At 38.3% G+C, this 15924-nt stretch overlaps 1 protein-coding gene across 7 annotated transcripts in view; it reads left to right on the top strand.

The window, feature by feature from the left end:
* ANO3 (anoctamin 3) overlaps window positions 1-15924 on the top strand; it is a 495323-nt gene that overhangs the window by 120226 nt on the left and 359173 nt on the right. For 2 of the 7 annotated variants that reach the window (XM_070383645.1, XM_070383646.1), the window contains exon 3: window positions 11339-11386. The exons of the other annotated variants lie outside the window; for them this stretch is intronic. The gene's annotated coding sequence lies outside the window, so the exon portion shown is untranslated. The remainder of the gene's footprint in view (window positions 1-11338; window positions 11387-15924) is intronic. 7 annotated transcript variants of the gene reach the window in all.

Below are 15924 nucleotides of genomic sequence, written 5' to 3'. Positions count from 1 at the left end.
CTTGGACAGTATGAAAGTGAGAACTTCCTTTGTTAGATTTTAGTTAATTGAAAGTCAGAATTCACAAAGGACAACAATACTGGGGTCTCAGTCATCCGTCTGACATGAAGATTCAGGAAGCAGACATTCTTTAATACTTTACAACAACGATGGATGATCGTGTCCAGAGGAGACAAACCCTTTTTCTCACTGCACTGTCTTTGCTGGAAGCCACTGCTGTAGCCCATGACATCTCTCTGCACACTGACTGTGGTCATACATCTGCACCAGTGCTTTAAAAAATACAACAGAATATACTAAAATATATAAAAACAAGAGAACACTTAAATTTGGGCATATCTTTGAAATCTGCAATGAGAGAATGCTTTATTTTGAAATAATCTTAAGAAACCAATGAGTCAAATGTGTTTTCACTTTTGATGAAGAAATTGAAATTAAGAGATAATGGCACTCTTATGCAAGGCCTAATGGCTGGCCAATGGTAAAGAGAGCTATGAGGAAGAGTGATGTAACTGCTTAATGCACTATGCCAGTCTGCCTTGTGTTGCCAGCTTTGAGTCTGCATCACACTCTGAGTTACCTGGGTTTCACAGACAAGGCCTCTGAAACAAATAGTTCATTTGCTTGTTCTGTCTGCTCTACTGGATACTGAGTAGATTATTTAGTGTCTGGAATGGTAGTTTGGAATAATAAGAAGGCATACTCAACAGTAAGATGCAGTGCTCCTCTGCATACTGCAGTCTTATTCTAGAAGGAACTGCCAACACCTGGATTGTGTTCTATGCTGTGGATTTGATGCTGAAATCTTGGCCTCTATGCACCAGTGCCAAGAACAGAATCTCAGAGACAGAGTTTGGGGTGAAGTAGGAAAGGATAGTTTTATTGTTGCACTAGGCAAAGGGGCCATAGCACGCCTGTGCCACTCAAAATTGTGTGTCCTAACCTGGGACATTTGATGAGGAGTTTTATAGCCCTGGTAGCTTAGATGGTAAAGCATCTGCCTACAGTGTGGAAGACCTGGGTTCAATCCCTGGGTTGGGAAGATCTCCTGGAGAAGGAAATGGCAACCCACTACAGTACTCTTGCCTGGAAAATCCCAAGGACAGAGGAGCCTGGTAGGCTACAGTCCATGGGGTCGCAAAGAGTTGGACATGACCGAGTGACTTCACTTTCACTTTATAGCAACAGTTCAAGTGTGGGGTTGTCGATAAGATTAGAGTGGGTACTGGGCCTGCATTCCTCTGAACTTGTTTCAGATAATCTTGATGAGCTGCTCTGGAGTCTTCAGTCTGGCCTTAGGTGGTCTTCTCTAATATAAAGGAGCTGATATCTTCCATTTGTTGGGTTTTAATTCTACAAATTAAAGAGATGAGAATACTAGATCACCTGACCTGCCTTCTGAGAAATCTGTGGGCAGGTCAGGAAACAACAGTCAGAACTGGACATGGAACAACAGACTGGTTCCAAATTGGGAAAGGAGTGTGTCAAGGCTGTATATTGTCACCCTGCTTATTTAACTCATATGCAGTGTACATTATGTGAAATGCTGGACTGGATGAAGCATAAACTGGAATCAAGATCGCTGGGAGAAATATCAATAACCTCAGATATTCAGATGACACCACTCTTATGGCAGAAAGAGAAGAAGAACTAAAGAGCCTCTTGATGAAAGTGAAAGAGGAGAGTGAAAAAGTTAGCTAAAAACTCAACATTCAGAAAACTTAAGATCATGTATCCGGTCCCATTACTTCATGGCAAATAGATGGGGAAACAATGGAAACAGTGAGAGACTTTATCTTTTTGGGCTCCAAAATCACTGCAGATGGTGACTGAAGCCATGAAATTAAAAGACACTTTCTCCTTGGAAACAAAGTTATGACCAACCTAGACAGCCTGTTGAAAAGCAGAGACATTACTTTGCCAACAAAGGTCCAACAAAGATAGCTGGATGGCATCACCGACTCAATGGACCTGAGTTTGAGTAAACTCTGGGAGTTGGTGATGGACAGGGAGCCTGGCATGCTGCAGTCTATGGGGTCACAAAGAGTCAGAAATGACTGATGACTGAACTGAATACAAAATGAAGGAAGGATCTTTATTTTGATATGTTTTTTTGTGTAAGGGTCTTTACCCTTTTATCAGTGTTGGAAGAGCACTCGTGGTATCATTGTGTTAATAAACTGTGGAAAATTCTTCAAGAGATGGGAATACCAGACCACCTGACCTGCCTCTTGAGAAACCTGTATGCAGGTCAGGAAGCAACAGTTAGAACTGGACAGGGAACAACAGACTGGTTCCAAATAGGAAAAGGAGTACATCAAGGCTGTATATTGTCACCCTGCTTATTTAACTTCTATGCAGATCATGAGAAACGCTGGGCTGGAAGAAGCACAAGCTGGAATCAAGATTGCCAGGAGAAATATCAATAACCTCAGATACGCAGATGACACCACCCTTATGGCAGAAAGTGAAGAGGAACTGAAAAGCCTCTTGATGAAAGTGAAAGTGGAGAGTGAAAAAGTTGGCTTAAAGGTCAACATTAAGAAAACTAAGATCATGGCATCTGGTCCCATCACTTCATGGCAAATAGATGGGGAAACAGTGGAAACAGTGTCAGACTTTATTTTTCTGGGCTCCAAAATCACTGCAGATGGTGACTGCAGCCATGAAATTAAAAGACGCTTACTCCTTGGAAGGAAAGTTATGACCAACCTAGATAGCATATTCAAAAGCAGAGACATTACTTTGCCAACAAAGGTCCATCTAGTCAAGGCTATGGTTTTTCCAGTGGTCATGTATGGATGTGAGAGTTGGACTGTGAAGAAAGCTGAGCACCAAAGAATTGATGCTTTTGAACTGTGGTGTTGGAGAAGACTCTTGAGAGTCCCTTGGACTGCAAGGAGATCCAACTAGTCCATTCTGAAGATCAGCCCTGGCATTTCTTTGAAAGGAATGATGCTAAAGCTGAAACTCCAGTACTTTGGCCACCTCATGCGAAGAGTTGACTCGTTGGAAAAGACTCTGATGCTGGCAGGGATTGGGGGCAGGAGGAGAAGGGGACGACAGAGGATGAGATGGCTGGATGGCATCACCAACTCGATGGACTTGAGTCTCAGTGAACTCCGGGAGTTGGTGATGGACTGGCGTGCTGTGATTCATGGGGTCACAAAGAGTTGGACATGACTGAGCGACTGAACTGAACTGAACTGCATCTGCTAGGGCTACCATGAAAAAGTACCACAGACTAAGTAGCTAGAACAACAGAATGTATTTGCTCACAGTTCTGGAGGCTACACATCTGAGATTAATGTGTTGGCAGTCTTGCTTTCTTTTGATCATTTCTCTTGTTGCATTGTTGATAGTTGTCTTCTCTGTTTCCACATGGTCTTCCTTCTTTATGTGTCTCTCTAATTTCCTTCTCATAAGGAAAACTGTCATATTGGATTATAGCTCACTCGAATTATCCCTTTTAACAGTTACCTCTTTAAAGACCTATCTCCAAATACAGTCACATTCTGAACTACTAAGGGATAAATACTTCAACATATAAATTTTGGAGGACATGGTTCGGTCTATAACAATACAGTAATTAAATTTCTCTTTTGAAGACAATATTTATTGGACTTGGTGCTGTTAGTACTATGGATGAAATAAAGGGGAAAGATATACCATCAAGAACAAGAAGATTAAAAAAAAAGAATTGCTTCTCACTATGCTACACCTAGACATGTACCAATGTGACCTTCTTTCCTGCATTTGTACATATTTTTTGTCATCAATAATTATTTCCCCATTAGTTATATGGCTAATTCCTAGGGATGCTTGAAGAATTAATTTTAGCACCATCTCCTATAGAAAGCCTTTACTCTTTCCCACTTTTACTGACCTGAATTCAGCAGTTTTCCTCTATGCTACTTCTGCACCTGAATGCTTATCAGCATTGGTAGGCTTATCATCTTGTACAGTAATCATATACATTTATTCCCTCCATTAAGCTGAGAGCTCCTTGAGGATTAGGACTAGCTGTTTTATTCCCACATCATCAATGCCTGGCTTGGTTTTACATAAACTTAATTTCTTGATCTGATACATATTGTTCAGCATTCTCTCTGTGGCAGACAGAGAAGATACAACAAAAAGAAAAACAATCAGTCTCTGCTCTACTAGAACAATTTAATGAAAGCATCTCAGAAGCAATGCATCTTGGACGAACCCCCACCACTACCACCACCACTACCTATAATCACGGAAAGGCATCCTTCATTCTTTCTTCTCTAGTTAAGTAGGTTTTTATGAGGAATATTACATTCTTTGAGCAGAGATTTCTTTCCATTCTTAGTTAGCCTGTCTAGGACAAATATTAGCAGTCCAGGACTTGAATGTTTTTTTTATTTTTTATTTTATTTTATTTTTTAACTTTACAATATTGTATTGGTTTTGCCATATATCAACATGAATCTGCCACAGGTATACACGTGTTCCCCATCCTGAACCCTCCTCCCTCCTCCCTCCCCGTACCATCCCTCTGGGTTGTCCCAGTGCACCAGTCCCAAGCATCCAGTATCATGCATCGAACCTGGACTGGCGACTCGTTTCATTTTGTAGTGAGTCAAATATTGTGAAACGTAGGACCATTTCTCAAAGCTCAGGTGGGAAGCAGAAATTCACATATGACAACCTTTATCCTGAGTAAGATGCATGGCAAATTATACATATGAAAACCTGGAGGTAAAGTGGTTACAATTCAAAGGATGGCAATGATAAATGGAATATATGTCAAATAAACCTGAAATTCCAGCCGAGTAGCCTGCCTCATAAGCTCTACAGTGGAGGGAGAAAGCCTGTCAGTGTCAACCCATTTTGACTGGAACACTTCTGGGGAATAAGGAAAGCATTTTAAAGGCATTCTCTGTCTCTTATCTCTGGGATGAAATTCAGGATTCAATAGAATTTTATAAGTAGATGTTTACACTGGGATTCATCAAATCCCTCCATGAGTCACCTAGGGGAAATTTTAGTCTATCTCTGCAAAGTTGCTCAGTGTTAGAAATACTTCCAACCTCCTCAAACCTATCCCCCAATTACTCTGAAATCTTTCTCTGCTCTCACACATCATTTCCCCTTTCCCTATGGTTCAGATTTTAAAGGTTTATTAATTAGAATTATTCACTGATTGATTTTAACACTACTATGGGGCACTTGATATATGGCAGACAGTTCATATAATTCCTGTTCTTATGGACCTTAAATCCAAGCAGTTAATTATGATTCAAACAACAAATGTAAATATTTCTAAGTACAGAGTATTCAGTGTTTTCAGTATTTAGTGTTTTCAGTATTTAGTATTTTCAAAACGTTTCCATGCATAAAGTGCAAGTTGAACATGCATAAAAACCACCTTCCCACAAACATGTAAAAATCTGCAGTGGTGCAAACTAAATTTACCTGGAATTTTCCAACACTCTTCAGTGCCACCAGAAGCTTTCCTTTTGAGGACCATGTATCAGAATAGCTGAGGTCACCGCCTTGAATCCCAAGTGCTTGATGTTACATAAAATATTGTGCCAGAAATTTGTCACTAATAATTTATATTATGTGGCAACTGTTCCATTCCATAGAGAATTTATATTCAGAGATCTTTGTATTTTTGCATGAACACTGAGGAAATACAACTCAAAATATTATTTTTCAGCTTTATCAGTTTATTTCATCCTTGGTTTAGCAGGTAATTTAAATGTCTTGAAAAACATCATCAGCTAAGAGAGAATAAAGTCATAATCATTTCCATAATGTTTCCCTCTTCTTTTAAAAGTGAGTATCAGTTTAAAAAAAAAAAAAGTTTAAAAAATAAGCAAATAATGTGAAGATCAGGAATCTCTTTTTAAATTCAGTAGCAGATTAGTTATATTTATTGCGCAGGTATTGCCAGCTAAATTTTCCCCTTTTATTGCCCTTTTTTATGGGTCTCCAATTAATCTTATTGCACATCTTACTCATGTTTCCATCTGCTTGGTCTACTGGCGAAAATGATCAGACATACAAAAAACAAAAAACTTATGGTTACTCTCTCTCTACAGAATTATATAACTCCTTTTGTCTCACTTTGTCCTTTCCTTTTGGAGAAGGCAATGGCAACCCACTCCAGTACTCTTGGCTGGAAAATCCCATGGACAGAGGAGCCTGGTGGGCTGCAGTCCATGGGGTCGCTACGACTGAACAACTTCACTTTCACTTTTCACTCTCATGCATTGGAGGAGGAAATGGCAACCCACTCCAGTGTTCTTGCCTGGAGAATCCCAGGGACGGGGGAGCCTGGTGGGCTGCTCTGGGGTCACACAGAGTCGGACATGACTGAAGTGACTTAGTAGCAGCAGCAGCAGTCCTTTCCTTTTAATTTCTTGGCATATAAAACCTTGGATAATATACTAAAATGAAAATTTAGTTAAGAAACTATTTTACAACTCTAAAAAAAACTGAGAGCAAAATTAAACAAAATTAAACACAGTACGAATAGCCCAAAGACAAATCATTGTGGAGCAGAGAACAGTCCTACATTGTATGGTAAATGTATGGTCTTGAAAGGAATATGATAAAATGATCATTTACAGAATATTTACTGTGAGCCAGATACTGCCATAAGCACCACCTAAAATATAGAGAGTTGGTTGTTTTTTAGTTTCTGTTCTAATGGGATTGATAGCATCAATGTCCAGTCTCTGGCAGTTTCAAAATCTGCAACCTGGAAGTAATATTACCTACTTATGTAATTGTTGTGAACACTGCATGAAGTAAGGTGCCCAGCCCCCCAGGGATGGTGCTAAGTGTGTAACTCAGATGATCACCACGTATTTTCTCCCCCAGAGACCTCTTTGTAGTAGGTTCTTCTTAAGCAGAGAGGATGCATATGAGGATGCCAAAGCCCTCTTTCACCTACAAAATTGTGTCCACTGGAGTACTGAGCCAAAGATGTCAGCCTTGATATATTTATGTAATATTAGCTTCTTGTTGTTTTTGTTTAGTTGCTAAATAGTGTCTGACTCTTGAGACCCCATCGACTCCCCTTTGCAACCCGCGAGCCTCCCCTTCAAAATATCATCTAAATGAAGAGGAGATTGCTTTAAAAGACTACTTTAAAATACTATTTAAAGACTTTGCTATACAATTTTATGTTGTTTTCCTTCTAAAATTATTTAAGGTAAATATTACTTATCTAGTAATTTATAATTCTGAAAATTTCTGGAAAATATTTATATTCTTTGAAAACTGAAAATACAAGAAAGGTCAAATGAGAATATTAAATACTAAGCATTTACTCTGTTCTGAATATTCATAATTTTACCTCATTTAAGCCTCATAAAACTGAAAAGTAGGGATTATTAAGTACATTTTATGGGTGAAGATACTAACCATTAGAAATATTAAGTAATTGACTTTGCTTCATACTGTTGTATTATAAAATTTCAGTGTTACCTCAGGCATTTCTGCTGACAAATTCCATGTTATTTCCATTAAACTAAGGCTAATTAATGGAGAAGGCAATGGCGACCCACTCCAGTACTCTTGTCTGGAAAATCCCATGGACGGAGGAGCCTGGTAGGCTGCAGTCCATGGGGTCGCTAAGAGTGGGACACGACTGAGCGACTTCACTTTCACTTTTCACTTTCATGCACTGGTGAAGGAAATGGCAACCCACTCCAGTGTTCTTGCCTGGAGAACCCCAAGGATGGTGGAGCCTGGTGGGCTGCTGTGTATGGGGTCTCACAGAGTCGGACACGACTGAAGCAACTTAGCAGCAGCAGCAGCAAGGCTAATTAAAACGTGGTATAGGAGAAGCAAAGGATGATAAACCTTATAATGGCGTATGGTTTTCTGTGGGTTTGGTTTCTTCTTGTTTTTGATACGCTGCTGGACTAAGGTGAGAAGGGTGTAAATTATTCATTATGGAAAGAAAAGTCATACATTATGTGGGATCTACTAATTTATAATGATAAGCTTCATAATAGTGATAGTACTATTTTTAAGATTCTTCATATTACAGATGATAAAACATAGTCACAAGAGGTTAATTAGTGAACACAGGTGGCTGATAATTATTAAATGTATTGGTGGGAACCAAATCCAGTTTTATAATATCAAACTTCCTTCTTTGTCCAAAACTCTATGCTTTGCCAGCTATAGTATCACAAAAAGAATCTCATTTATGTGATTTTGACCGAGTATCTGTGGCTCATGTTCCACCAGGAGAAGCTTTAATGTGTTTTCCCAGTTTGGCTCTGATTCTTCTGAACAAATTCTAAAAATAGATAACCCACAATATAAAAGGCTTACAGTGAGCTCCACAGACCAGTATATCTGAAAGTAGGCACCTGAATTTTAAGTAAGGATCTGCTTTACATGAAGAAGAATTTATATTTGATAAAATATTTTCAGAAAATATACCTAAGATGAAACTGATATTGTCCTAGAAAAGTATCAGTCAGGCTTCCCCCATAGTCAGTTCAGTTCACTTCAGTCACTCAGTCATGTCTGACTCTTTGTGACCCCATGGAATGCAGCACATTGGGCTTCCCTGTCCATCAGCAACTCCTGGAGCTTACTCAAACTCAGGTCCATCGAGTCGGTGATGTCAGCCAGCCATCTCATCCTCTGTTGTCCTCTTCTCCTCCTGCCTTCAACCTTTCCCAGCATCAGGGTCTTTTCCAGTGAGTCAATTCTTTGCATCAGGTGGCCAAAGTATTGGAGTTTCAGCTTCAGCATCAGTCCTTCCAATGAATATTCAGGACTGATTTCCTTTAGGATGGCCTGGTTAGATATCCTTGCAGTTCAAGGGACTCAGAAGAGTCTTCACCAACAGCACAGTCCAAAAGCATCAATTCTTTGGTGCTCAGCTTTCTTTATAGTCCAATTCTCACATCCATATTTGACTACTGGAAAAACCATAGCTTCGACTAGATGGACTAGTAATTGTTGGCAAAGTAATGTCTCTGATTTTTAATATGCTCTCTAGATTGGTCATAGCTTTTCTTTCAAGGAGCAAGTGTCTTTTAATTTCATGACTGCAGTCACTATCTGCAGTGATTTTGGAGCTCAAGAAAATAGTCTGTCACTGTTTCCATTGTTTCCCCATCTATTTGCCATTAAGTGATGGGACCAGATGCCATGATCTTAGTTTTCTGAATGTTGAGCTTTAAGCCAACTTTTTCACTCTCCACTTTCACTTTCATCAAGAGGCTCTTTAATTCTTCTTCATTTTTTGCCACAAGAGTGGTGTCATCTGCATTATCTGAGGTTACTGATATTTCTCCCAGCAATCTTGATTCCAGTTTGTCATTCATCCAGCCCAGCATTTTGCATTATGTACTCTGCATATAAGTTAAATAAGCAGGGTGACAATATACAGCCTTGACATACTCCTTTCCTGATTTGGAACCAGTCTGTTGTTCCATGTCCAATTCTAACTGTTGCTTCTTGACCTGCATACAGATTTCTCAGAAGGCAGGTCAGGTGGTCTGATATTCCCTTCTCTTGAAGAATTTTCCACAGTTTGTTGTGATCCACACAGTCAAAGGCTTTGGCATAGTCAATAAAGCAGAAATAGATGTTTTTCTAGAACTCCCTTGCTTTTTTGATGATCCAACAGATATTGGCAATTTGATCTTCCAGTCCCATTCCAGTCTATCTTAGTTCATTGATTTCTAAAATGTCAATGTTCACTCTTTCCATCTCGTGTTTGACCACTTCCAGTTTACCTTGATTCATGGACCTAACATTCCAGGTTCCTGTAAAATATTGCTCTTTACAGCATCCGACTTTACTTTCGTCACCAGTCACATCCACAGTTGGGTGTTGATTTTGCTTTGGCTCCAGACACCTCTTCATTCTTTCTAGTGTTATTTCTCCATTCTTCTCCAGTAGCATATTGGGCACCTATGGACCTGGGAAGTGCATCTTTCAGTGTCCTATCTTTTTGTCTTTTCATACTGTTTATGGCATTCTCAAGGCAAGAATACTGAAGTGGTTTGCTATTGCCTTCTCCATTCCCCATAATAGCCTTTAGTAAAATATATCTTGAGAATATTTATCTTTCTTTCATTCTTGATGACATACTGCTGCTGCTGCTGCTAAGTTGCTTCAGCTGTATCTGACTCTGTGCAACCCCATAGATGGCAGCCCACCAGGCTCCTCTGTCCCTGGGATTCTCCAGGCAAGAATACTAAAGTGGGTTGCCATTTCCTTGTCCAATGCATGCATGCATGCTAAGTCACTTCAGTCGTGTCTGACTCTGTGCAACGCCCTATGGACAGCAGCCCGCCAGGCTCCTCTGTCCACGGATTCTCTAGGCAAGAATACTGGAGTGGGTTGATGGTCCCTTCTCCATGATGACATACTATCTAAGTATAAAAATTTTAGTGACAAAATTTCTCTGTACTTTTATACTCATATTTTATGAAAAGGCCCAAGGTCAGTTTGTTTCAAAGTTTGTAAGTCTTGTTATCTATTTGGCTGAACCACACTGATTCCATCTTGTCAGCTCTATCTCAGGCCAGCAGTCCTATCCTCTCCCCTTTCTATGTGATTGAATTTTAGCCTACTCCCAGGACTGTGCCCAAGCCAGATAAGTTCTCATCAACTCTTCCTCTTGCCTTCGTCTGATATGAAAATTGGAAGAGTGCCTTTTGTTGATGCAAATGGTTAATAGTCACGAGACCCCTGGGAGGAGAAAAACCCCAGGTTCCCAGAAGTGTGGATTTACTTTCCCCTAGTGGTCAGATTCTATTTTTATCTTTTGCTCATTTAAATCCCCTTACTGGAGAAGGGAATGGCAAACCATTTCAGTATTCTTGCCTTGAGAACCCCATGAACAGTATGAAAGGGCAAAAAGATAGGACACTGAGAGATGAACTCCTCAGGTCGGTAGGTGCCCAATATGCTACTGGAAAATTGGAAAAGACCCTGATGCTGGGAGGGATTGGGGGCAAGAGGAGAAGGGGATGACAGGGGATGAGATGTTGGATGGCATCACTGACTCAATGGACATGAGTTTGGGTGGACTCCGGGAGTTGGTGATGGACAGGGAGGCCTGGTGTGCTGCGGTTCATGGGGTTGCAGAGTCGGACACGACTGAGCGACTGAACTGATCTGAACTGATACCCCTTTTGGCTCTGCGGAGTACAGCTGTGAATGCCTCTGAATCATTGTTGCCTGATTCCCCATAAGTTACCCACAATAAACTTTGTAAGTGCACTCCATTTTTCAAGTCTTAAAGTTCCTTCTCAGCTCAGAGGATATTATTCAATATCTCTGCCTCCCAACACTATCAGTTTTTTTTTTTTTTCAGTCACTCACAGGAGTCTTTCATCAGCCTTAAAATGGAGCCATTTAATTGGTATGTATATATCTCATGATTTTCATTTCTTGTAAGTTTGTATTATTGTCCTTTCAAAATACATATTTTAGGTTTTTGTTCTATCTCTTCCCCTCCTCAAAAATTTTCCTTTCCCCAGAAGTTTTTTTTTTTTCCCAGTAGTTTTGTTGTATATATTTTTCCTAGTTTCTATCAAGAATACCACTTGAGGAAGTTGAAATGGTTTTATCTTTTAGTTGAATAATTTCCCCTGAATTATTTTTTTTTGTTGTTTCCATTTTATTTTGTTCATTGCCTGGATCTTCCATTCAGTTTTCTCCTTTTAATGTCTCTTTTTCTGTTGTTTAATTGTATTTTCCTGAATTTTTTGGGTCACAACTGAATTTATAGCACATGGTACAATGCCTCCTGCATAAGGAGTTTCTATAAGCATTTGTTGAATATATTAAGAATAAAGGAAAAAACAAAAACTTTCTTGTTTCTTTGTCCTCCCCTATTCATGTTAGTGGTTAGTGAAAGGAATCTCATTTTCATTCATTTTATGTGTTTAGTTCGTCAACCAAGCAGAATAAGCAAGACTGTTTTCCATTTAGTAAAACAGTCACTGATAGTGCAGTCTGCACATATTTCTCTAGGCCATAATACATGCTAGTTAAAATTGTAGGCTTTGTCTAGTGATGGACCTGGTTTTGGTCACAGTGTTGCTGTGTACTAACTGGGAGAGTGTGGTAGCAAGATCATGTTGTTTCTTCATGACTCCAGCACCTGATCATGGTGTCTTTCACAGAGTAGGTCCTCAATTTTCAGAGTGTTTGTTGGATGAATAAACTTACAAAATTATGGATGTAGTCATCTTTCAATTTTTTAGAAATATTATAATTAATAAATTTATACAATAGAAAATACCATAATATCTATCAAAATTACAAGCAAGGCTATGTGTTTAAATGATATTTAAAGTGAGGTATAACTGTCCATTAATTTCAAAAAGTATTACCCGCTATTTGATTATGTTTGTTCAGTGACATAGGAAAAGAATGGTGTTATTTCTTCAGATGGCTGAATGTCAGATGTGTGTTAGAATTTGAAATATACAATGCGAAGAGTTGACTCATTGGAAAAGACTCTGATGCTGGGAGGGATTGGGGGCAGGAGGAGAAGGGGAGAATGAGATGGCTGGATGGCATCACTGCCTCGATGGACGTGAGTTTGAGTGAACTCCGGGAGTTGGTGATGGACAGGGAGGCTTGGTGTGCTGCGATTCATGGGGTCGCAAAGAGTCGGACACGACTGACCGACTGAACTGAACTGAACTGAACTGAAAGGAAGCTACCCCAAAGTTGACCCAAACTCAGTTAATGATATCCAAGTAGCCAGAAAACTTACAAAGAAGTAATTCTTTATGTAACTTGGATCTGCAAGGTGAAAAAATCTGATTAAAATAGTCTCAGAGAACAGCAAATTTGAACTACCTTTTCTTTTTTAATAAGTGATAAAAAAGTAATTTCTTTCTTTTTTTTTTTTTTTTTTTTACAAATTTCAGTTTGTTGTCACAGTAATAGATATTTTAAGCCAGCTTCTATCAGTATTTTGGTGAATGGATAAGCTGTTTAATCAGGCAAGAATGATTTGTATTATTTTGTAAAAGAAGGAAAAATTGAGGAAAAATACAGGTATAAAAGATAATTCTAGAGTTTTAATTTGTATTTATTAAGCATAGTCCAAAAGAAGTGTGTGTACGTGGGTTTATATTTAAATATGTTCAGTCAGGCATTGTTTGTATTTTGAAAAATTAGAACATAAATGTCCACAAATAAACTGTGATGCATTCATATGATGAAATAATATAAAATACTGCAAGGTTAGATATGGCAGTTACTATTTAAAATACCTATTGTAATTTACATATTGTTAAAAATATTTGCTCACCCTCCTTCCACACCCTAGACCCTCTGATATCAGGCTTGACTGAAGGATTTATATAGGGCAATGAAATGTCAGCAGAAGAGATGACTGTCACGTTTTTACACAAATATTTGTTTTCCATGGTTTTCCTTCCCTGAGCTATGATACATGCGGTGCCCCAGGTAGTATGTCCCATCATTGTGGTCTCACACTGGGGAGTGATGGAGTCATGCAACCACATAGCTATTCACTCCTCTTGGTTGCATAATGAGATTAAACCTTGCTGTTGGAAGTCACTAAGGTTTTTGAGTCATTTGTTATTGTCAACAGCATAACTTTGAGGTGACACTGGGAGAGTAAATCCATCATCTTGATATAGTTTATATTATTAACACTCTATATCCTCAATGTAAATCCATCTGCTTGTGACTTTGTCATACATCCTTGCAGTTTAAGTCAGGGAACCGTTTTGCTGTTTGAAAATGTGTTAAATTCAGATACAGTATATAGAGGCACTCCAGTGATGTGCTATTTCTCATTAAAAAAAAAATACATTTTATCTATCTACTCTCCTAATTGTCTGCCCTTCTTCACCTACTTATCTACCTATATGGATAGATATGAAACAACAGACAGAAAATCATGAGTGATGGTTAGAAGTGAGGGGGCAGAAGAAGGAGGGAAAATAATTCTTACTTCATACAAATATAAATTAACTTATTCTTTATAAAAATAGTACCACAAATTATGGTGATGATTTCACAAATGGATGCTTATCTCCAAGCTCATCAAATAGTATACATTATTATAGCTTTTTATATGTCTAAAATAATAACAAAGCTAAGGAAGTAAAATATCAAATATGTATATATAATACATACATAATATATAATTAAAAATAAAAATAAGCTAACTGAAAATGCTGTAATTTATCTTTACTCTTGTAAATATCATCATGGATTTCAAAGTATTTTTTTTAGTTTTTGATTTTTTAAGGGTTAATTTTCTATGTTTGTTGTTTTTTACAATTTGTAAAGGTAACCAATTATATATATATATATGTGTGTGTGTGTGTGTATATATATATATATGAAAGAAATAATAAAAATATACATGAAAATCTGGATTTTATCTCTTGCTTGACATTTAAATGCATGCTACTGAAATGAAGTAGAGTTTACCAAAAAAAAAAAAAAAAAGTTTTATTTAATGGGAATGGCCAAATATACTAAAAGGAAAAGAAAATAAGCCATAAGCCACATTTCATTTTTATGCTATAGTATTTCATAACTACATTCTGACAAGTAAAATATGCTTATTTAGAGACATCTAAAAATCTGCAGTAATTTTTCTAGGATTTTTATTCACTTTATTTTTGGTAGAGATGAAATGCCTAACCTTCTTTTGACTTTAAATGTTAATAATCATAGTTTATAAAATGCTACAAACACATCTCTAAATCAAAGAAATCCATTAAGATGGGTTTTAAATGGATTTCCTTCAAGGAGATAACATTAGAAATCTTTTTTACCTCTTCTTTTGAAACAGAGTCAGGAGCTAATGTTTTTTTCTAAAGTTATATTGTAGGACACAGATTAACTTTTCCCCTGTATAACTCTGGACATCTCAGATTAGATGAATTGCAGAACAACAGATTTTAATTTTAAATGGGGGGAGCTTTCCAATATCCAGTTCAAAAATTTAGGATTAGGAAACAAACAGGAAATTAATGTCTAATAAACTTTTAAGTATTTACCTCTTCTTCTGCTTCTTAGCTAAAGAACTTTAGATTTTAGTAGATCTTGCGTTTACTTCTGGTTTGGTTGCTTTCTAGATGCAGGACCTTGGATGAATCAGTTAATTTTATCTGAAGCTGTGTTCTCTCTGATTTATAAAAGGGAATGACAATATATATTTTCACTGGCTCGGGAAACATTAAAATACAATAATGCACATCCAGTGCTTAGCACAGTAAGATTAAATACTGGTGTCTCACACAGGGGATGCTTTGCCTGCTTTATAAAAATGTGTATTTGTATGTAGGCAAACAGATGACACTTAGCTGTGCTTAAGAGCTTGATCCATCAAAAGCACCCAATAGAGCTAACATGGGGGTAACTTGAGTTGTGCTACACTTGTGTCTCCAAATATTGCAAAAAAAAGACTTACCCAAGGCTCTTGCCAGCAATGCAGATGCCTAGACCCCACCTCAGCAATTCTGATAGGGAGCGTCTGTCATTAAAAAGGAGGATGGAATCTAGTCATCAAAGTTTTAGCAACTATCCTCTTGTCTGAGGAAGGTATCCTGAGGCAGGTCAGGTTAGTCGCTCAGTTGTGTCCAACTCTCTGAGACCTCATGGACTGCAGCACGCTAGGCTTCCCTGTCCATCACCAACTCCCGGAGTTTGCTCAAACTCATGTCCATAGAGTCGGTGATACCATGCAACCATCTCATCCTCTGTCATCCCCTTCTCCTCCCGCCTTCAATCTTTCCCAGCATCAGGGTCTTTTCCAAGGAGTCAGTTCTTTGCATCAAGTGGCCACAGTATTGGAGTTTTAGCTTAAGCATCAGTCCTTCCAATGAATATTCAGGACTGATTTCCTTTGAGGCAGGTAGTCCCCCTTCAAAGAATTCTGACTTCATTTTTACAGGT

This window comes from Bos mutus, chromosome 15 (genome assembly GCF_027580195.1).
Source record: "Bos mutus isolate GX-2022 chromosome 15, NWIPB_WYAK_1.1, whole genome shotgun sequence".
Lineage (NCBI taxonomy): Eukaryota > Metazoa > Chordata > Mammalia > Artiodactyla > Bovidae > Bos > Bos mutus.
Note: the sequence above shows the minus strand (reverse complement) of the source record. Positions and strands in the feature narration are given on the sequence as shown.